Source organism: Eleutherodactylus coqui, chromosome 9, assembly GCF_035609145.1.
Source record: "Eleutherodactylus coqui strain aEleCoq1 chromosome 9, aEleCoq1.hap1, whole genome shotgun sequence".
NCBI classification, from domain to species: domain Eukaryota; kingdom Metazoa; phylum Chordata; class Amphibia; order Anura; family Eleutherodactylidae; genus Eleutherodactylus; species Eleutherodactylus coqui.
This window is the reverse complement of record NC_089845.1, coordinates 72,997,086-73,019,256: the sequence shown is the minus strand read 5'-3', so window position 1 is coordinate 73,019,256 and position 22,171 is coordinate 72,997,086. Positions and strand designations below refer to the sequence as shown.

The 22,171-nt window shown below is 44.2% G+C and overlaps 1 protein-coding gene across 1 annotated transcript in view; it reads left to right on the top strand.

Moving 5' to 3' along the window:
* Positions 1-480: 480 nt before the first annotated feature.
* LDLRAD4 (low density lipoprotein receptor class A domain containing 4) overlaps positions 481-22,171 on the top strand; it is a 188,329-nt gene continuing 166,638 nt past the window's right edge. The window contains exon 1 of the mRNA XM_066579510.1: positions 481-550. The gene's annotated coding sequence lies outside the window, so the exon portion shown is untranslated. The remainder of the gene's footprint in view (positions 551-22,171) is intronic.

Genomic DNA, 22,171 nt, shown 5'->3' with positions numbered 1-22,171 from the left:
GCACACGAGCGTCGTTCGCTGCGTGCCGCCCGCAAGTGACAGTCACACAACATGTACACAATGACATTGCGTACTTACTGAGGGCCGTCAATTGCCATGTGCTATCTTGGCGTGTATGCATGCGTAATATGTGCCATACTGCGACCTTTATTGCGTGCGTATTTCGCACAGTATGTGTGATGGACAGCATGGGGGCCTATGACAGATTGCATACGCTGCAACAACACGTTCGTGTGAAGGAGTCTGTAGAGTCTCTGGGATGAGGAGGAAAGGTTTCCCTCCTCTGTAGGGTGCCAGCTGTTCTGCCCTCTAGGACTTCTCAGGGGTGAGACTAGTGGAAGTGATGGCAGCGCTGCATTCCCACATCCAGCCAGCAGGTGTCAGTGTAGCCTGTAGTTGCGGCGGGCAGGGCTGGGCAGGAAGCCTTTCCCTTCCCCCTCACACCTCCCTCTAGAACTTGTCTCCTCTCTCCGGCTGTCAGAGAGCTAGACTGGCTGCAGACAGCGGCAGGAGGAGAGTGCGGCTCCCAGACCAGACACTGCAGGGGGAGGTAAGCCTGCCATCTCCTGCACGGGAGCCGCTGCAGCGGTGTGCGGGGGGCCGGGGGCTGCAGCGGCTCCGGGGGGCGAGGGGGCGACTGCTGCTGCTGGCAGAAAAGTCACAGAGGCCCAAGTTTAATGCTGTGTGCTGGCAGCGCCACATCTGCCGTGCCATGCCAGTCACATCTGTGGGGCAACCAGCATGCTAATGTGAGGTGCCAGCTGGTGGCATCCTGCAGCAGGCAGGAGTTCAGGAAAGTATGTGGGCATTGTGGAGGGGTGTGCCTGCACGTGCCCACCTCCCTATAGCCTTCCCATGCTGGGTACCAGGCTGCCCATCACCAGCCTAGGCATTTATCACCCTCCTAGCTTCTTACTCTGAGACTGGATATAAATATGTTAGCAGCGTCGCTGCGAGGAAGTTTGCTGTCCTGCCGGTCAGCTGGGCGACTATGATGGCGCTGCCACTGGCTGGAGATTTTCTGTACGGATTGTACGTATTTGGAAAAAAATGTGTAATCACTGAATTTGCAAGTTTGTAAAAAATGTCGCAGGACTAAATTGTTTATTTTTTAACTCTTTGTGCATTTGGTTTATGTGATGTCTTACGTAAAACCAGCAACTACTTCTAGAGCTTATTTATCAATGGTGTCCCAAGCGGGTGAGATGCTTCGCCTGTAGCGTGGCATTCTAGCCATGCTGCACAGTACTCGGCGTGTTCTACACGCACTTCAGCGCGCCGCCTCCGTGATGTACAAAAAATTGGTGTAAATGTAATTTTGAGCATTGTTAGATTTTGTCGCACCCCTTTTTTAACTACGTATCTGCCTGTATAAATGGGCAGCGTGAGAGCGAACGCGCCAGCCGTGACGTCACTCGTTCAAACGATTGGCTCATCCTAAGGAGCCCTAAAAACTTTTTTTCCCCCTATGATGATGCAGCTTTTCTGCTTTTGCTTGTGTGATAAATTGGCCCAATTGTGGCCCCTGGAGCCCGACTCCCCGCAATGCGACGGCTGTGGATGCCATAAGGCTGCTGTCACCCTTGTGTTCAATTAAATGCCGCCAGAAACCGCAGCATTTTACTGCGACTTCAAGGGTCATTTTTTGAACGATGTCGTGGCGTTTAACAGCGCCTTTTAATGCTCCCCATGATTGAGATGGGTGATGAGGGGTATTAAATAGAGATGAGCGAACCTACTCGGCCACGCCCCTTTTTCGCCTGAGCGCCGCGATTTTCGAGTACTTCCGTACTCGGGTAAAAAGATTCGGGGGGCGCCGTGGGTGAGTGGGGGGTTGCAGCGGGGAGTGGGGGGGGAGAGGGAGAGAGAGAGGGCTCCCCCCTGTTCCCCGCTGCTCCCCCCTGCTCCGCCACGCCGCCCCCCGAATCGTTTCACCCGAGTACGGAAGTACTCGAAAATCGCGGCGCTCGATCGAGTAATTACTCGAAACGAGTACGTTCGCTCATCTCTAGTATTAAACTAAAATAGAACAGACAGCACTCAAACCACAGATTTAGAAATGCCGCGTTCGAGCGCAGGTCTACGGGGGCCCCTTCTTAAAGCAATGGTGGTATTCGTGGTACAAAGCGGCATGTGTGAGTGGCCATAGTAAGGGCGTATCTCTGCTTAATTGCATGTATTTTGGGCGAACAATTAATTTTGCAATGGGGTTTAATTCAAAATATTGCACATTTTGTCTTCTGCAGCTTCTACATATCACTGTATAGAGACGCCGCAGTAGGTCCCTTGGTGAGGCGAGACGCATGCCGAGTTGTCAGTCCTTCTTCTCTTCTGCACTTTATATCCGCTAACTTCTGGCTGCAACAAAAACATAACTTTGTGGTCATAAATTGGCTAACAAAATTTAGGAGAAGAAGATAACAAAATGGTTCAACCAGCTTCACTGACAGATGAGACTGCGGTATCCATATACAGTGATATGCAGAAACTGCAGAACACAAATGGTGCAAAATGTTTAATGAAAGGGGCTGTATGAGTTATGAGGGGCAGCCTAAGGGGTGTAATAACAAAACAGCTGATACTGCTCCCCCATCCGTCCCCCGCCGCTGGCTCCGGTCTCCTGGCTGACATCTTTAGAGGCTGCTGTCAACCTGAGCCATCCACAATAGCTGCCGCAGCCAATGCCGGTGCTCTCATTTGTTGTCACTTGTGATCCCCTCCAGAGTTTGAAAAAGCACTTTGTCCTACTTTCATGTGCGTTTCGCCCAATAACGGGACATGTGATGTGCGCCGTCCATAATTATCACTATTGTGGTAAAGTAATCCAGCTGTTTACATGGAACATTATCATATATTGGAATATGATTTCGGAACATAAAACGTTCCTGAGGTTCTATGAAAGGAGATTCTGCATGGAATAAAAATACCAGATTTATAATAGCCAAAAAAAAGCTGTTTTTTTTATTTTTTTTTTAAAGCTGGAATTGGTATATTACTACCACCTCCATAAAGATAGGACTTTGACTCCGACTCTAGAGCCCCGGTGAACACCCAAGGCAACTTACAAATCTGCTGAATGACTCTTTCCTTACAGATTTGTCTTAGATTTTTGGCAAAATCAATATCAGAATTTTTTTGCCCAGTGTGAACTTTTCAATGTTAAGTGAAAAAACAAAAAGATGATATTCACCCATAGCGAAAAATGCTGCAGCATCGGTATACCCGACTGAATCAACCACACCATTGCGGATGTTTGACGCTATCCGCTGCGGATCCACAGCCGATTTCAGCCTACGTTGCGCTCCTCTCGTCTCCAGAAACTGTGCGCTGCAGTACCCAGAGTGCAGTGCACACCGGCAACTGCTATCAGTCGCCACCGCTGGTCATGTGATGTGGAAGTGGCTCTGTGCAGGCTGAGATGAGATACATATTTGTGGGAAACCATTCAGTAGAACTGGTAATTTATCTAACCCTGATTTTGGGCTTAGGAGTCCAGGAGGCGGTCCTACTCGGTGATTGACAGCCGTCTTTGTATGCACTCATTGAAGGAAGACTGCCAATCATGGCTTGTGACCTCTTTTTGGACTCTTTTGAGCCAGGAATTTGCAGAAGTTTAAATAAATAAATTAGTATTTTCCTGAATCTTTTCTTACAAATATATCAATTTGCTCAGGTTCTGCTGCTCTAGAACATGGTGCCCACGGGTTACGCCTTGTTCACACGAGCGACAGTCGCTGGATTTTTTTTTCGCGTTCCTACAATGCTACAAATCGGATGCATGTAAAGCCCATGCTTTCCTATGGGTTCCTTCACATTTGCAATGTTTTGTAGCATGTGACATTGGGAGTCAAAAACCTCGCGGGTCCGGCGATATGAACGCAACTTGTGAGGTTTTGTAGCCCATATTTCCCTATGGAGCCTTCCTCTCTGTTGCATCACACGAAAAGGCTCCTTGGTAGTGCGCCATATATACATCTTACAAGCCTCACCCCATTTATGGAAATGTGTTCTGCTGAGCGGATCATAGTCTGGAGGATATATGCTATAAAGCTAACATACATATGATCGGTCAACAGCATCAACATGTGACCTATTTCTTCTTATGCATTCCTTCCATAATTAAAATGAATAGTAAGTTTTTATGTACCACAAAATGCCACAAAAATCCCATAACTCATCCCACAAATGGCCGCTTATAACAATATCGGTATAAAAAAATTTGGAAAAAGTTAGTTGTAAAAGTTGTATTTCCTGTGTTTCTGGGTCGAGAAGTAAAACTTGAGGAAAAAAAATCCCAGAATGTTTTAAAACTCTTTCTAGCCCATCTCCATGACGGTCTCCTCATAGCGCACGGCTTTCTGTAATAGTCCTTGTTCTCCAACAAGGATGCTCGCTGCAGGAAAGTGAAAGCTCGTCTAGCAAAGACCCTTGACAATTTTACAAAGAATGAACATAAACGTATGCCGGACATCTGGTTTATGCAGCAGAACGGTAATTCGCTTACGGACTGTAATTAAAGTGTAGACCACACACAGGCTGATTAGATTTATTGTGCTAAGTGGCAGATCTACACTTTAAAAGTCATTGGTCAATGCCATTAAAAGCGAGAACACAAGTGAAAACCACAATTGTGATGAATTATACAGTAGCCGCTGTGTTACCGGCTATGGCGGTACAATGTGGATGGGTCCCGCTAGGAGTGCATTACTACTGGCATGGTCCTCCGGCGTGCGGCTCTTGATAGGTACGTCTTTCCACTGATTTCTGTCATCTGCCAAGTTCAGTCCTTGGCATAAGCACTCTAATATATCTCCATTATGGGGGGTAAGGCTGTTGTGGCTACGGGATTACAGCCTGGCCGTTAGAGCTGAAAGTGTTGAGATGATCGGAGAAGAAAAAATTGATCAGCTTTTGTTTGCCACCAGATGCTATAGGTGTCATGTCCATGATATGCAAATAAGGGAGATGGAATAATGCGTCCACAGCGCCACCTATTGGGAGGCAGCATTGCTTCAAGCCAAAGTTAGACTCTTTATACGAGCCTTGTAACAAGGACTGGGAATTAAAAGCAAAGCCAGACCCTATGATACCAGCATCAGTCTGTGCCTCCTAGAGTTAGAATGGAAAAATGTCACTGTTTTTGATGCGGAAGTGCCTCCAAATTTAGCTGTGGAATCTCCAATTGCGGAGAATTTCATAGCTTTTCCACAAACTTGAGAACATATATTTAGATGATAGAACCGAGCTGCTGGGCTTTTTTGCCCACTGGCACATTATGTTTTGAGAGGGAATTAAAAACCAACAGGGGGCGCTATAAGTGTGTGAGGCCAATATCTATACACAGAATTGATGTTTTGTCCCCCCCACCCTCCCCTTTAATTCCGTTTATAAGAAATGGGAATGTAATACACCATATGGACAAAAGTATTTGGACACTGCATGTTTTTCAGAAAGTGTTTTATTTTACTTAGTGTATTTCATCATAACACAACCCCTTTAAGGCCTCTTCCGCACGGGTGATGTCCTCGTGCGATTCTTCTCGCATTTAGGGTGCATTCAGATGACCGTATATCAGCAGGGGGGGGAGGGGGGCTGGAAGAGCCAGGAGCGGTGCACTGAGCTCCCGCTTCCTCTACACCCCCTCTCCACCCCTTGCCACTATTTGCAATGGGAGGAGGCAGAACGGGGCGGAGCTAAGTTCCCGGACGTGAAAACTCAGCCGATATACGATCATCTGAACGCGCCCTGAGACTGAGAAATCGCATGTTTGTAGAGCCCATGCTTTCCTAAGGGTTCTTCCACACATGTGATGAGATAACAAAATCACGGCATGCTCTATACTGCCACTGGTTTCGATTTTTGTAGTCTGTTTCCCAATGGAGTCTGTGCTTTTCTAGCATTGCATAGCCGCCACTAGTGACACGCATGCTATGCTATGTGAGAAAACTCTGCCTGCTATGGGGATCTATGCAAATTCTCCAGGGTGGGTTTTTTGAGCCTCTCAGAAGAAACAGGTGATTTCGCTGCAGCGTGGGGGAAGGTTCTGGTGAGTAAAGCAAGAACTGTGAGGAGTTACAGCAGCCATCTTGAGGATATGTCAAGGAGCCAATGGGCCAGCGTTTCCCACATGAGTCAATGTGCTGCGCTGAAAGCCGCTCTCGCACTGGGGAAGACTCCACACGGACACCCAAAGGTAAAAGCTACACAGGTGGGGGACTTAAAGGAGAATTGCGAGTGCGCTGGCTCAGAGACCGTTCACTTCACACCTGCCTGATAATAAATTCCCTCAAGCTACAAAATCACACGAAAAATCGGGAATACATGCGGTTAAAATGTTTGTGAGAAAATCGCAAGCACATAGCAGCGACAACGACGCGATTTCCCCCCCCCCCTCACTTCCAAATCGCTATCGCCCGTGTGTAAGAGGCGTAAAGCGCAGTCAGTTCTGCTCTAGACACGACCTTGACTGAGTTTGTTCACGAGGTGTTTCATAAGTTGTCCTTTGTGTTTAATGAATCGGCGGTAACCAATCCCAAGGGGACGAGGATGCTAAGACTTTGTGCCTATCACTGCTCTGGATTGCTACATGGAAATGAAGCCTTTAAGGTCTGGCGTACAATAATGAAGTGTTCTTCTGACTATTGCCACTATTGTGTATGCCTAAGACAATTCAATCCCTATTCTTTTGATATGAATGTCGGTGGTTGAAATATCCCTTTTAATCTCAATTTGAGAACAATTACTAACATTTTTAACCTTTTGTGACGTGTATATATACTGCAAACTAAATAAACGTATAACTGTAAAGTTAGTCTAAGCGTGGAGGACCCCTACAAGACAGTCTTGTTCACTGGGTGGCGGCAGAAAACAATTTAAAAAAATTTATGTCTTTGAAAAAAAATAGAATTAGTACATCCAAACAAAAGCTATACGAGTTTGGTATCGTAGTAATCATACTGACCCATAGAATAAAGTTATCAGGTCGTTTTTGTTGCAGTTTGTGCGCCGTAGAAACAAGACGCACTGAAAAACGGTGGAAACTTTAGTTTTTTTTTAAATTTTTATTTATTTTACTCCACTTGGAATTTTTAAAGTTTTTCAGTACATTATATGGCACATTAAATAGCACCATTGAAAAATACAACACGGCCAGCAAAAAACAAGCCCTCGTACAGCGACGTCGATGGATAAATAAAGGATTTACAATTTTTTAAAAGGGGGGGGGGGGGGCGGGAAAGAAAGGGCTGTGTCATTAAGGGGTTAAACCCTCTAAGATATTACATATAACATAGCAGAGTAGGAAAGCAAACCTCATTGGCCTTAGGATAGAAGAATATTCTGCCTGATTATTATCTAAAGTGACAAATGTTCCCGGAGATGATTGATTGTGAAGATAAGAGGGCATCTTTGTGGAGCCTCCAATAAGAGAACTGATTTAGGAGGAGAACGTTAAACCAAATTTGAAAAAGTTGCATGAGTCTTTATAGCATATTTTTCAGAACCTTTAAGGAAGCCATAGGGCTGGCAACCACAGAGAAACGCCAGCTTTTATCCTTTGCAACTGCCCACTTTAAATGTACCTTCCTGCTGCCTGGTTTCTGTGCAGCAGCAATGTAAATTGAAGTTATGCTGCCACAGGCATTCATGGTTCCCACTGATCTCTTCTGATCTAGAACCAATTCCAAGATATTATCTAGACTGTAAACCAGTTCCATATACCCTACGTTGCCATTTGTATCAGTTTTTTAATTCATGATTGCCAGCATTATGCCGCAACTTCTTTATTTTAGTTCCACAGAACTTTTTTTCCCCATGGCTCAAAAACCTCACTCTGCCATCCATTCTCCGAATTGGGTGATTACTTAAGTTTTTTTTTTTTTTTTCCCAATCCACTGATTGCTTATCATTAAATTCCACAGTAACCTGCATAAACTGTAATGAACACCTACTCAAAACTTTATTGACTTTTTTTTTTCAGTCTTCATTGTCCAAATTAAAACTGGGACATATCTGAACCCTCCAAACAGGTGGAACCATAGTTCTGTTCAGATAACTCTCCAATGAAGTCTTCTACCATATTTTCATTTTTTTAAAAATAAATCCTTAATTCTTCATTACTTCCTTACTATTCTGCGATTTGCCACTTAAAACAAGTGGATCCTTGTTTAAACTCCCTTTGCATTTTTAGAGCCGGACCTTCAACTGTGAAACACAGGAGAACAATCAATACTCCCAATTTATCTCCTACATAAGTGCTCAGTAAGCGGAGTATGCTGCGTACTACTAATCTACCAACACGGTGTTCTTCAGTTGCCGATGGGGAATCCCTTTTCAGCAAGAGGGTTCATGCAATGGATATGTGTGCCATTGTTTTTCTATTTATTCTTATATTACTTGCTAGGCTAATAATACGGTACTGGGGCTTTGCGCATGAGCACTAGTTGCTTTTGGGTATTTTCAGTTTACTTAGGCCAGCTGTCCATGGGCGATGCGGTATCACGCGGCGAAGCTCCCACCCGGGAGCAGGAGCCGCCGCCGAGTCTCCGACGGTCAGCCCTATATAATAGATAGGCTGACCGCGGAGAGTCGGGGCAATTAGCAGCATGCTGCGACTTGCCCGCCGTGAGCGGAGAATTGCAATGATACTTCGCTCGTGAACAGGTATCGGCGCTTTCCATAGCAATGCTATGGGAAGCATCGGCCAGCGTGATTCACTGCTGTAGACAGGGCCTTAATCTAGTGGTTGCCCTTCAACGTGACGGCTTGATAATACACGCCACCATAGAGTCCACATTAGAGAAGGCAATCCTATAGTGTTTTTTAACCTTATTGGTCATGATTCCTTCTATTGGAGACTATATCCCTCCCTCAAGCTTCTCATTTTGAAGTAATACGAAACGTGTGTCGGGGATTGGCAAGCAATTGGGCAATATGTAATTCTTGTACATTACTATCTTTCTGCATTGTATTGCAGTCTGAACCTTTGCTTATTTAGGATTCACTATAGACATTGGCTTGGCATGGTTCACAGCAGATGGTTTTGATATTTATATAGTAGGAATAACTTGTCTTCATTTGAGTATATTTTATATTAACTGAATAGAAGTGATTATTTTTGTATGTTTTCTACCAGTTGCTACATTTGACTGATATTTACTTGTGGCATTTGTATGTATACATATCAGTTTAATATCTCCTGGTATAGTGGGATTTTTTTTCTCTTTTTGTTTAATGTTAATAAAGTTTGGTATTTTAGAGAGCGCTGCTCCTGGCTCTTTCTGCGTTGGTTCTTTTGATCCTGGCAGAGTTTGCTGCTTACATATATCTTTAGAACTTGGCTTTTATAGTCCTTCCCAGCTCATCCTGCAACACACATAAATGAAGACCCCGGATATGAAATATGTGAGACATTTTTAGTTAACTTTTAAAAAATATTTAGACGATATGAAATCTAAGTTGCTTTACCCTTCTTCAGGATTTAAGGCCCTTTTACCCGGGCCAAATGTTCGTACGAGCGCTCGCCTCTGCCCCGTGTAAATAGACCAGCGATCAACCAACAAACGAGTAGACGCTCATTTACTGGCTGATTATGTTTTATGTAGCCACAAGAATAATTGTTGCGGGCAGCACATCTCCCCTCTTAATCACGGATTGCTCTGCTGGCAATGAATGTTTGGGGATAAAATCATACTAGTAATCGTTCATCCCCCATACAGCTAGGAAATGTCCGTGTGAAGACCCTCCTAAATGAGTACTGATTTTGTTAATGATCGTCATGGGTCTGATGGACCATTTATCACATGGGTGTATTATGGCTTTGTGCGATAGGTTTCTTAGAGCAAAAAATTGATACATGATCACATTTGGATAATGTTGTAAAATGTTTCTCTCTGGTTTTTGTGATAAAGAAAGCCCCAGACTCCATATACCCTGCCGATATCAAGAAATGAAGGGTTGGTTACTCCTGAGTTCAATCATTGGGGTCTTAGGCTGGTCTCACACAAGCGTCTGTATAAAAATAACAAAAAAAAACATTGCTGAAGCGGTGCGTTAATAAGTGCTGAATTACACTAAAATAGAACGGGCAGAGTTTGATTAAAACGCTCGTCTGAGAAGCCCCATTGAAATCAATAGAGGCTTAGTAAAGCGCTTCAAATGCCCTCTAAAACGCTATGAAAAGCCCCTGTGAGAGTGGCCTTAGAATGACGATTCAAGGAATGTCATGAAGACAAGGATATTTGAAGTAAGGAATCCATAGAGTCTACACAGCATTAACGTATGCAGATTTTCTGCGCAAATGTATGCAATTGAAGACCACTGAACTGCATGCCGTGGTTCTTCTGCGAACTCCATTGAGGTGAGTGGAATTCTGCATAGCTATTGTTTCAGCTGTCTTTGCTCATGGGGTCATGTTCTGTGGTACAATGCAGTATATAGGTGATTACGATTTACAAATTGGGCTAGACACAGTTGTTTGTGCGTTTGTCTTGACAAATGAGGCTCAATGTAAACTTGGCGTCTGGGATCTAACTCCCCGTGCACATACTTGTAGATCATAGTCTAAACAGCATTTAGTGCCAACCGGCTTGTTTGAAGTCCAGCTGTAAATTTTGTGTAGTAAAAAAATATATGCGTAGGTTCGAAAAAATTTCAAAAATAAAATTGTAAAGACCTAAAAGCATTAATTCATCTCTCGTTGACTTTGTAGTTCAGTTTTGAGTATTTTAACAAAAAATGATGACGCTACCCTTTTTTTGAGGGCGTTGGATTAATCTGAACAACCCATACAAAACTGCCAAGTTGTCCACTCAGAAGGGAGACGTATGTTTTTGATAGCAGTTGGCTGTCAACCAACTACCCTCTCCTGACTTCTCCGTACACGATCGGCTGAGTGATTGTCTCCTCACAGGGCAGGTAGTCCTAGCTCCCAAGAACGAAAGGATCAGATTGTTGAAGCGCAACGGCCCGATCCTCGCCTGCTGTCGGAGAGCTTGGGAGGCTGCTAAATGTATGAAATGATCATCCAGTCCCGCTCAAATGGGTGGGTTCATTCAATCTGGATCTAACCGTATGGCCATTGGCCACCCTAAGGTTCGCACTTGAGGTGAAGACATGTTGCATCCACATCATGTGACTCCATCATCTTGTTGCTGCCGACCATGGTGACGTTTCATCCATAGTTGCTTAGCATACTGTGGTAGGTATTGGAAAATATACCTGTGACCGTACTATGGGAAGTATGTGGGGACCAAAAATAGTGGGTTTATGGCCTTCAGAAGAAGCATTCATATCTGGCACAGTACCTTTTGATTGCATTTTTTTTTCCCCACCACTTTTGGTTGCACTTCATGAACAGGTCTTTTTACAGCCATATTAATGCCATGTAATGTTGGAGTAAATCTATTAAAAGCAACGTATGGAAAAGTAAGTTGCGCTTGGTGGTCAGTCAGGCCATTTTCACACGGGCAATAAAATCGCAGGATGGAAGTGAAAACGCAGAATTCTGAAAACCATACTTCTCAATGGTTTCATTCACATCCGCTATGTTTTCTTTCATGTGATTATGTGAGATTCAGAAATCACTGCCTGCCTTATCTTTCTGCGATTTGTTTTTTTTTTTTTTTTTTTTTTAAATCGCACGTTTGCCTATAGAGCCTTCGTCTTATCGCAACGCAGGAACTTGCTATCTTCATGTGGTGTTAACATTAGAAACTTCTACTGTCGATCGCGTGAGAAAGTCACGGACAGCAGCGATGCGCAATGTTTTCCAAGAAAAAGCATGGCTGACTCTGACTTCACATGAACGAACGCATATGCGATTTTGTCGCAACTTTTCTCGCGGCAATATCGCGATTGCCCATGTGAGGGGGTCCTAAGAGTAAAGTTCATTTTTCGGAGACTTTTTTTGGGGGAAAAGAAAAGCAAGATTGGTTGTTATAGACAATAGTTCTGCTTTTCCTTCCACTGCTGTATAACCTCCCTGCAAGTGTTGTGTTTTTTTTTTTTTTTGTTTTTTTTTTTTTGCTTTTAATTAGCTGCTATATTACTTCTGGTCAGTGTAATTTTCTCAATTTTGTAGCGGTAATTTTAAGGAACGGCACTGTTGGTACACTAGCTGATGCCTTGAGGATGATCTTGCGGGAGTCGTATGATTGGCGCTGCTATTTCTGAACAATTAGGTGGGAGCGGTGTCGCACACTGTGCCTTCACTTCATTCTATTGTTGTTGAATTGATTTTTGTACTTGACTTAAAAGGCAAATATCTGTTCTGGGAGCAAACAGCAAGCTGTCTGTGTGCTCAGCCCGTGCCATTATGTAATTGTTCAATGTGCACCAGCCTGTGCCTGTGTGTTATTAAACCCTTTACAGCTCCGGGGGCCTGTGCTACATTGACTTTATTAGCCTCTTCACTAGCTAAGAAGCCTGTGTCTCGTTAATGTCATTAACTCCGGCCACATTAGGCTGCCTGTATATGTGCAGGTTTTGATCAGGGTTTTTTTAGCCAGTTTTTCAAACCAAAACACAAGAGTGGATTACAATACTTTTCCTTTTTATGCTTAATCTTTAGAAGCCAAACCTTGTTTTGGCTTCAATGACTGCATTAAAAAGCCTTAAAAGTGTAATAGAAAGCATAGTTCCCATTGAAATCAGCAGGTTTGGAGATCAGCTGATTGCTGGGGGTCCCAAGAGGTGGACCACTGCTGATCAATATATTGTAACATAATAGGCGGAACTAGCTGGACACAGTTTTTTTTTTTTTTGTTTTTTAAAAAAATTTTTTTTTTCTTCACCCTTGATATCCTTAAATCGCCATCGGCCCTTTCGGTTACCGTTCGGTTTAAATAGCGCTTGTTCAGTCCCTCTAATTCACTTAAACAGTGACTGTAAATGACAAAACGATTTCTCACTTGAACGAGCCAACGATGTATCCGCCTGTGTAAGCCGGCTGCTGAGCGAACTCCAACGTTGGCTCGTTTAATCGAGAAATCATTTGATGTAAACCGTCCATAACTGAACCGCTGACCTCACTTAGTACAAATGTTGCCTTATCTAATAGTTGGGGGCAGGATTCTGAGAAGTTATGGGATAGTTTCCTACTGTTCTTATTCAGTTATGACTAAAAACTTGTTTGGAATCTCCTAACTCAAAGTTTTCTCCCTGTGAGACGTCTGACCAGGGGTTTAATTTACTGCATTTTACTGAAAAAGAGGTTGTGCCATGATAGAAAATTATTCACAGGATAGGGAATTAACTTCAGTCTGACTCCTGGGATCCCCATCGTTCCTGAGAATGGGTATCTTGAAGTGAGGCAGCAGGGATCACACATGCCCACCACCACACCATTCATTTCAGTGGAACCACTGGCATTAGATGGGTGCTTGTGGTTTCCAGTGAAAGACTATTGATAACCTATGATCAGGATCGGTCATCAATAGTTGACCGGCCAGGGTCTGCTACTTGGGACCCTGACCGATCAGCTGTGTGGGCGCATGCTGTTGGTGTCGCCATAACACAGAGGTCGGAGTGGAAGCCTCCGGGCTAACTTTTGTGTACTGGCCGGGGCTGGTAACTGCAGGCACGGTTCTCATTGATTTCAATAATTAACCAGCCTGGCATATTATGACCCTATTAGCTGCATCCTAATAATTATGAATATTTTCTCAGTTTGTTTTTGGACAGAAGGTAAGATTCTGATATTTTCTTTCTTTTTTTCCCCTCCCCAAATACGGTAAATTTTACAAGTTTCAAGAACCAGATCATGTCCTGATATTCTTATGACTAACATTTTGAAATACTGCTAAGTAGAGTTGAGCGAGCATGCTCGTTCGAGTATTAGCGTACTCTATGGCGCTCGTTACTCGAGCAAGTACCACGCCGAGTTCAAACCCCCCCCCCCCCATTCCCCGTTTTGACCCCTTACCGCATTATCACTTCCTGCTGTGACATGCCAGCGTGCACATGTCCACAGCAGTATGTGGCAGAGAGAGAGGGTGAGACCGAGACCGACCCGGACACCCGGCGGGTCCAATACAAAAATGCTCGAGTCTCCCATTGACTTCAATGGAGTTCATTACTCGAATAGAGCTCTCGAATATTAGGAAAAGCTCGACTCGAATAATGAGCACCCGAGCATTTTGGTACTCGCTCATCTTTACTGGTAAGATATATTTGACACTAATGCCACCTGTTCCATCACAAAGTACTGCATGCAGCACCTTTTCTTCCAGTAAAACGGCAGGAAGCTGAGTGGAAACCGAATGGACCCTATTGTAGTCAGTGGTGTCAGAACCGAAAAGCGCTGAACAATCACAAGACAGACCCATGCGGAAAGGAGTTTCCCCTTTTAATGCTTCCCAAATAGAGCAGGAAAACGGAACCCCCCGTGGCAGGTGTAAAGGCACCCTTACATCTGGTTGTGCTTCTTGCTTTCTTTCAGATTTTTGTACTTTTGGGTATATTCTTGCTTTTGAAGGAAGTGAGGTGGCTCCTGTTAGTTCCCATAACAGCAACTTTGGCTGCTGATTAACTTGGAAAACACTTGTGGTGACTAATGCTGGCATTGGATTATAGATTTAAAAGCGATCCTGTGTCTTGCGTCTCTTAGGAATTTGGCAGCAGAAGTATTTTGATGTCTTGGCACCTGGACAAGCTGTCTGAGAGTTTTTAAAGTGGCGCACCAAGAGCAGATACTTGACACGGCTGATTCTGTTGTCGGGCTGGTTCTTGGTGCTAGTAACTCGTAGGCCCCGGGTTTCCCAAGTGTATTTATATAGAAGATGTCACTGTATGTAGAAGAAAAATATAATGTGAAGCCTCTGAGTTGGTGTAAAGCCTCAGCAATGCCAAATTAATCCCCTGTGATTAGAACTCATAGGCATATTTGGGCAGACAGGAAAAAAACTGAAAATATCTGCTACATAGATATTTTTTATTACATTTTGAGATAAAAATGATTTCTAACTTGGTATCCCCAGTTCATTTTATTGGAAAGAGAAACCTGCCTTGACTAATGCAATAGGTGTGGAAGACTAGTGGTCAAAACTCTGCTAATTAGGGTTTTATGGGCTTATCTAGTTGATTTAAAAACTTTCAGAATGTTAAATTGATTAAATGTCAGAAGTAGTGATGAGCGAGCCTACGCGGCCACGCCCCTTTTTCACCCGAGTGCCGTGATTTTCGAATACTTCCGTACTCGGGTGAAAAGATTCGGGGGGTGCCGTGGGTGAGTGGGGGGTTGCAGCGAGGAGTGGGGGGGGGGAGAGGGAGATAGAGAGAGCGCCCCCCGAATCTTTTCACCCGAGTACAGAAGTACTCGAAAATCGCGGTGCTCGATCGAGTAATTACTCGAAACGAGTATACTCGCTCATCTCTAGTCAGAAGGCTTTCCCCCCCCCCCCCCCCCCTTTTTAACATTTAGGCTGAATTCACATGGCTGTAGGCCTCTTTACATGTACCTGCCGGCACTGTAAAAATGCGTTAATGGGCACACAAATCTAATGTTTCTGAGCCCATTTAGATGGCCTGAGCCCGACGCATACGCCGAGGCCGCAATGCCTTCCCTTGCCAACTCTCTGCCTCTCTCCTCCTCTCCGGCTGTTTGAAATGGGAGGGGGCGGAGCCAAGCCCTCGCCCCTTTTCCGCAGCCAGCAATTGGAGGGTGCGGAGCTTACCCAACCCCTTACAATTGCAAGCAGCTGGAGGAGAGAAGAGGGAGGGAGTTTAGCAGTCACGCTGCTAAACTCCCTCCTGCCTCCCTTCTCCAGTCGCTGTCATTGGCTCCCATAGGAATCCGGCTCTGCCAGCAGCGACGTCCGCACGTAATTGGTTCGTTTATTTTACTTCTGTACCGCGAATATTCCGTGCAGTACAGTTTTATTTTTTTAAACTTCTGCTTTTCCCGTGTCATCACCTAGCGAACCAAGTATCTAACGCCAAAAGAAATAATTTTCACACTTTACTATACAGACAGTAAAATGCTGTTCGTTGCCAGATATAAAATAATTAGCATGAAGATCACTTGGCACTGAAATTTAGAAGTGTCATTCTTATCAGTTAGTAAAGGAACTGGAGCACTATTTTTTTTCTATTAAAACCAGATAGAGAAATGTTTAACGTTTCTAATATGTTCTATTCTGATTGTAGAATTTTCCCTGAGCTGCATTTAACAGTATTATGGGCAATTCACACAATGGCGGAAGATTGCTTCATCCCCGACGTGATGCGAAGGCTGTTTGGACATGAAACCGCCTCGCGTCTACGGGGAATTCACATGGTGGGGAGCGCGATATGAGGCCGTGATTCATGGGCCCCATGCAATATGGGCCACCCCGTTTGTCTTCTGCATCCTCCGCTCAGAGCGCAAGGTGATTGCTCAACGTTTGAGTGATCACCTTGCGCTGAAGAACGCAACGATAATTGCCCAAAAGATTTTTTTGAGTGATTAATAGTTGTCTAAACCAGCCTTAAATCAAAAGTAGTTAACGCTCTATCATTCTCTCTGGCCGGCAACATTAATTTGATTTTTATACCCCAAGGTGTATGATGACTCCCACCTATATGGCAACCTAATTAGTGCCTCCACAGTCTCAGACCGTATTTACATGGACAAGGACGCGCGTTCTGTGCAATTGTGCACATAGAACTCGTGTGTTCTAGTAATCCATTATTTTTTACGTGTGAATGTACATGAGCATATCAAAAGAATGGGGTTCATATTCGCAAAATTGGTGCATCTCACATCGCACACATATTGCGCAATTTTCTCAGCCGTATGCAAACTGTCTAAATGATTAATAATGACAAACCTGGGATCTTGTTTTTTCCTCCAATCATCATATAGGTTAGATAATGGGATGACATATTGATTACAACTTCTACAGATGTGATAAGATTTTTTTTTTTTTTTGTCAAGTGACAAATCGGGGTATGGGGTTATAGAAGGGGTTTTCTTAAACATCTAATGTGTTGTATATTTTCCAAACCTTTGTTTTATCCCCCCAAGGGGACTAGTCAGTGGCCAGCAACACTCTGTAGAGGGGTACCTCGTGGTCGAAGAAGCACCCCTACAGGTACCTAACCAGTAGTTAGAGCAGGCTACACCCCTCATTAACCCAATATTCACACATTTTCCTCTACTTTACTAATAGTCACAGCAGAACTATCCCCCAGCCGACTTCTAGTAGGCAGCAATATTCTAACTACTGCTGGCTGTCCAGGGTACCTGTGGTAGATGGGACGTGATGCTGTCAATGACACAATTCTGCACCATGACTCCACTCTCCTACCACAACTGCAGCTGTTCGTGAAAGCTAGCTATAGACATTTTGCTATCCTGGCAAATATTGGGATAATTGCTGTATGTTGCCTACTAAAAGGTGGCTTCATTTCTGGAAATGGTAAAATTGGAGCTGAAGTTTTCTGGGAATCAATTGAAGTGGTTAAATGTGAATGAAGGCTCATCCAGTGTATTTCATCCTTTGTGTTGGCTATGATCGGAGTACACAGCCGAGCAATTGGGCTTCTAAAAAAGATACTCTTTGTAAATGTTTTGGCCTAATGGTCTGCAATGCTTCTTAAGCGCATTACAACTTGTAACAATGAGTTTGTACGATCTCCAAACTTTTGGTTTCATGGGTATGTGAATATAATGCAAATGGAATCTTTAGAAATTTTGGCAAAAATATATACTTTTTTTTTTTTGTTGTATTGTTAGTCTATGGAAACCAAATTCTATGATCTGACACAGAACTGCAAAGTAACCTTTCTAGCTTTATAAAATAGAAGACTGATATATCCATGTTTCTACGATGTAGTCCCTGTAGGAGGCGTTCTAGGAACTCTATTTACTCTGTTCACTTTCTAAGGATCTTTCTGTATTTGACCTCGTGGTCCTGGTTCTGCCTTAACGGTACAATGTTACGTAATGTCCTTCAGCTGCATTACAAGTCTTTCATGCTTTGTTGGCATATATATCGCCTTATTACTAAGTGCAAATCATACATGGTAGGTTGCATAGAACTTCTGAGCCAAACATGGCACCCGTAGATGTCTGAGGCATTGCTCCACCACTTTGTCTAAGATTTCATTGGCATTTAGTATTGGCTGCATTTATTTCATTTAAACCTTTTTTTTTTGTATTTAATGACAACTTTGCATGGAAATTAAATGTGTTGTCTCACAACAGTCAACCACTTTTAATATGGGAATTGCCTCGAGACCCCCAACAAACAGCAGACTTGGCCAGATGAATGAAGTTGCCGTTGCCTGATCAAATGCAATATTACATGCCAGCTATCTATTTAAATGGCCATCCATGGAACACAAGGATGTACAGAGTCCATGATGGCAAGTTCTCATGCGGCGCATGGTTGGTATCCAAGGCGTGTCCCCCTCCCCCACATTCCCTACAGTCTGTTCCAAACAGCTTATATGGACAAAGGGTTGTCCTGATGGTTCCTGTACCGTGCTTTGGATGATTATATTGGTGAAGTTTAACATTTGTGGTTCCTCCTCCTCTTAATTTTATGCAGTTAGGCATTTGCAGTGTTTAGACATCTGCTTAACCCTACAAGGAAAAATATATTACAAGATTTAGCTTTTCCTCTTTTTAGAACACTGCTTTTTAGTAGAAATGACACCTCTTGTTGGGGTCGTCACCAGTTGGCTGACCTTTTTTGGATTTTTGTTAATTAGAATGTTTATAGAGACTTTCTAGACAGCTAAGGGAGAATTTTAATTTCACATTTGAGAATACTTCTCTTCTGTGTGGGTTGGGAGGACTTTTTTTTTTGTAATATTTCAGTTCCTTTTATAAACTTGTCCTTTTTTTATATTGACTTTTTATGCTAGTTTATATAACAATTTCTTGAAACTTGAGTTAATATCGGCAGCAAGAAAGGTCCTCCTTCTACGTGAGTTGTGGAAACCACTTTGCCGTGTTTTTACTTTTTGTTTCGTTGCGGCCGACGCTGGCATTTAGCACTCGCCATTGATGAGGAGTGCTGAGCGCTCAGAAATAGGACGGTCTCTGGTCGAAATTGTGGCGCTGAAAAACGCTTTGTTCGAGCGGCTGTGTAAGAGGCTTAGCAATGGGAGCCTCTCACAGCGTTTAGTGCTGCGCTAAATGCTGTAAAAAGCGGTGTCGGGGAGGCCTAAGGATGCATTCAGACGACCGTATATTGGCTGGCTTTGACGCTCAGGTGATATACGTCGTCCCTCTCTGCAGGGGGAGGAAGCTGGAAGAGCCGGGAGCAGTGCACTGAGCTCCCTCCTCTTCTCCGCCCCTCGCCACTATTTGCAATGAGAGGGGGCAGAGCGAAGTTTCTGGATGTAGCTCTGCCCCCGTTCCACCCCTCCCATTGTAAATAGTGGCGAGGGGGTGGAGAGGAGGCGGGAGCTCAGTGCACTGCTCCTGTCTCTTCCAGCTTCCTCCCCCTGCAGAGAGGGACGACGTATATCAGCTGGGCGTGAAAACCCAGCCGATATACGGCCGTCTGAATGAGTCCTAAATTTGTTTTAACCCTTTCCAATCCAATTTGTATCCTGGTTTTCCTAGGGGGCTTACTCTTTTTCTGCTATTATACAATGGCGCTGTCTGCTGGCTAAAGCCAGTACTGCATGAAATGACACATTGGATAGTCTCCGACAGCAGAGAGGCTGGCAATATACAGTAAGAGAACCCCGACGGGCGTCTTCCAACATCGGAGCTATACAGCCCTAAATCATAATGTCTTCAGAGGTCAGACAGTGGATTGGAAAGGGTTAAACACAAGCAAACTTCCTGGAATCTGTGTAGTTGACTTGTTTAACCCTTTCATAACAAAGGGTCATGGAAGCTTCTGTGTCAGTCATATTCTGTTTTTTCCAAATAAAAGTTTTGTTTTTTGGGTGACATCTACATGAGGGCTCTTTTTTTTTTCCCCCAGTATATGTTCTATTTTTTTTTTTTTTGAATAGTTCTATTTAATCTACCATATAATGTATTGGAAGACTTCTTTGAATTTATTTAAAGAATAAAAAAATGAAAACACGTGGAAAACAAATCGTGGCATGTTCTATTTCTGTGCGTGTCTCGCAGAGGCCCGCACAGAAATGTCACTGGTGACGGGCCGGCTGCGCTCTGCGCATGCGTCGGCAGCAGGCGCATAGCGGAGACGGAAGACGCCGGGAGCAGGTGAGCCGCAGGCCTCTGCAGGGGCACAGATCCGCATCCCAGCCGTCTGCAGGCAGCCCAAGGAAGAGGAATGCAGGCGGCCTAAGGAATGTGTGTTGTAGAGCTTCTATTTCTTCTGTAGATGGGAGCAGGAAATGCTGTGATGCCAACCATACACTTAAAGGGGTTGTCCCGCGAAAGCAAGTGGGGGTATACACTTCTGTATGGCCATATTAATGCACTTTGTAATATACATCGTGCATTAAATATGAGCCATACAGAAGTTATTCACTTACCTGTTCCGTTGCTAGCGTCCTCGTGTCCATGGTGCCGTCTAATTTTCAGCGTCTAATCGCCGGATTAGACGCGCTTGCGCAGTCCGGTCTTCTTTTCTGAATGGGGCCGCTCGTGCCGGAGAGCGGCTCCTCGTAGCTCCGCCCCGTCACGTGCCGATTCCAGCCAATCAGGAGGCTGGAATCGGCAATGGACCGCACAGAAGCCCTGCGGTCCACCGAGGGTGAAGATCCCGGCGGCCATCTTCACCAGGTAAGTAAGAAGTCACCGGAGCGCGGGGATTCAGGTAAGCACTATCCGGTTTTCTTTTTTAACCCCTGCATCGGGTTTGTCTCACGCCGAACGGGGGCTATTGAAAAAAAAAAAAAAAACCCGTTTCGCCGCGGGACAACCCCTTTAAGATCTGGAGTTTTCAACCCCTCAGTCAGACTAGCTACTGCCCTCTTCCCTCTCTTTGGGTATGTCCTATATGTGCTTATGTAAGAGAGAGAGAAACAAGCGTTTTAAATGTGAAGACTTGAAGGGCATCAATATTGGTCTGGTAAGGTGCTTACCTGGTAGGGTTGTGTCTTGCTCAGCCTTGTTAGTGTGGGAATGTATTCCTATGGCAGCCGCCTAGTTCACAGATCACAAGCTGTGTAGAAGGGGTTCAGTACTGGGCCCCATTCTGTTCAATATATTTATCAATGACCTGTTAGAGGGACTGCAAAGAAAAATATCAATATTGGCAGATGATACGAAATTATACAAGGTAATACAAAGGACAATGTATGGCTACAAATGGACCTGGATAAGCTGGGGGCTTGGGTAGAACAATGGCAAATTACGTTCAATGTGGATAAATGTAAGGTTATGCACATGGGTAGGAGAAACGGATGTCACCAATATACACTAAATGGGGTACTGCTAGGGAAAAGGGATATGGAAAAAGACCTGGGGGTACTAGTGGATTGTAGACTAAACTGGAGCAATCAATGCCAGTCAGCTGCTGCAAAAGCAAATAAAGTCTTGGGGTGCATTAAAAGAAGTATAGGGGCGAGGGACTAGAATATTATTCTTCGGCACTTGTCAAGCCTCATATGGAATACTGTGTATAGTTCTGGATATCGGTGCTCAGGAAAGATGTTGCAGTGCTTGAGGGGGTTCAAAGAAAGGCAACTAAATTAATAAATGGAATGGGAGGACTGGAATACCCAGAGAGGCTATCAAAATTAGGATTATTCACCCTGGGAAAAAAAGACTGCTATGGGGCGATCAAATAACTATAGATTAGAGGACAATACAAGGATCTCTCCCATGATCTGTTTATACCCTTCCTCTGGATCAACAAGGTGCTGTAGAGAATGGAACACTGGTGCAAGTATGGAGAGGATTGATCATTGTGTTGCATGTTCTGATGCATATCCGCTTTCACATCTGCACGGAACCTTCGATGGGACGTTCCATCGCAGACCCGGCACGAAATTCAGTAAATTGGACAACTGAGCGGAAACCAAACGTACCCCTCTATAGTCAATGGGGTCAGTTTGGTTCCGTCATAAGACTGATCTGTTGGGCCAGGGGACTTCCCTTTCCTGCTCCCATAAAGAAGCAGAAAAACGGAGCCCCCGAGCGCAGATGTGAAAGCAGCCTAACGTTTACTCATTTGTTCAATAAAAGCTCACGTCTTTGACGATTTGACAGACTTCTTTACAAAACTACAGAATATTAGCTGCTCTGGCGTCT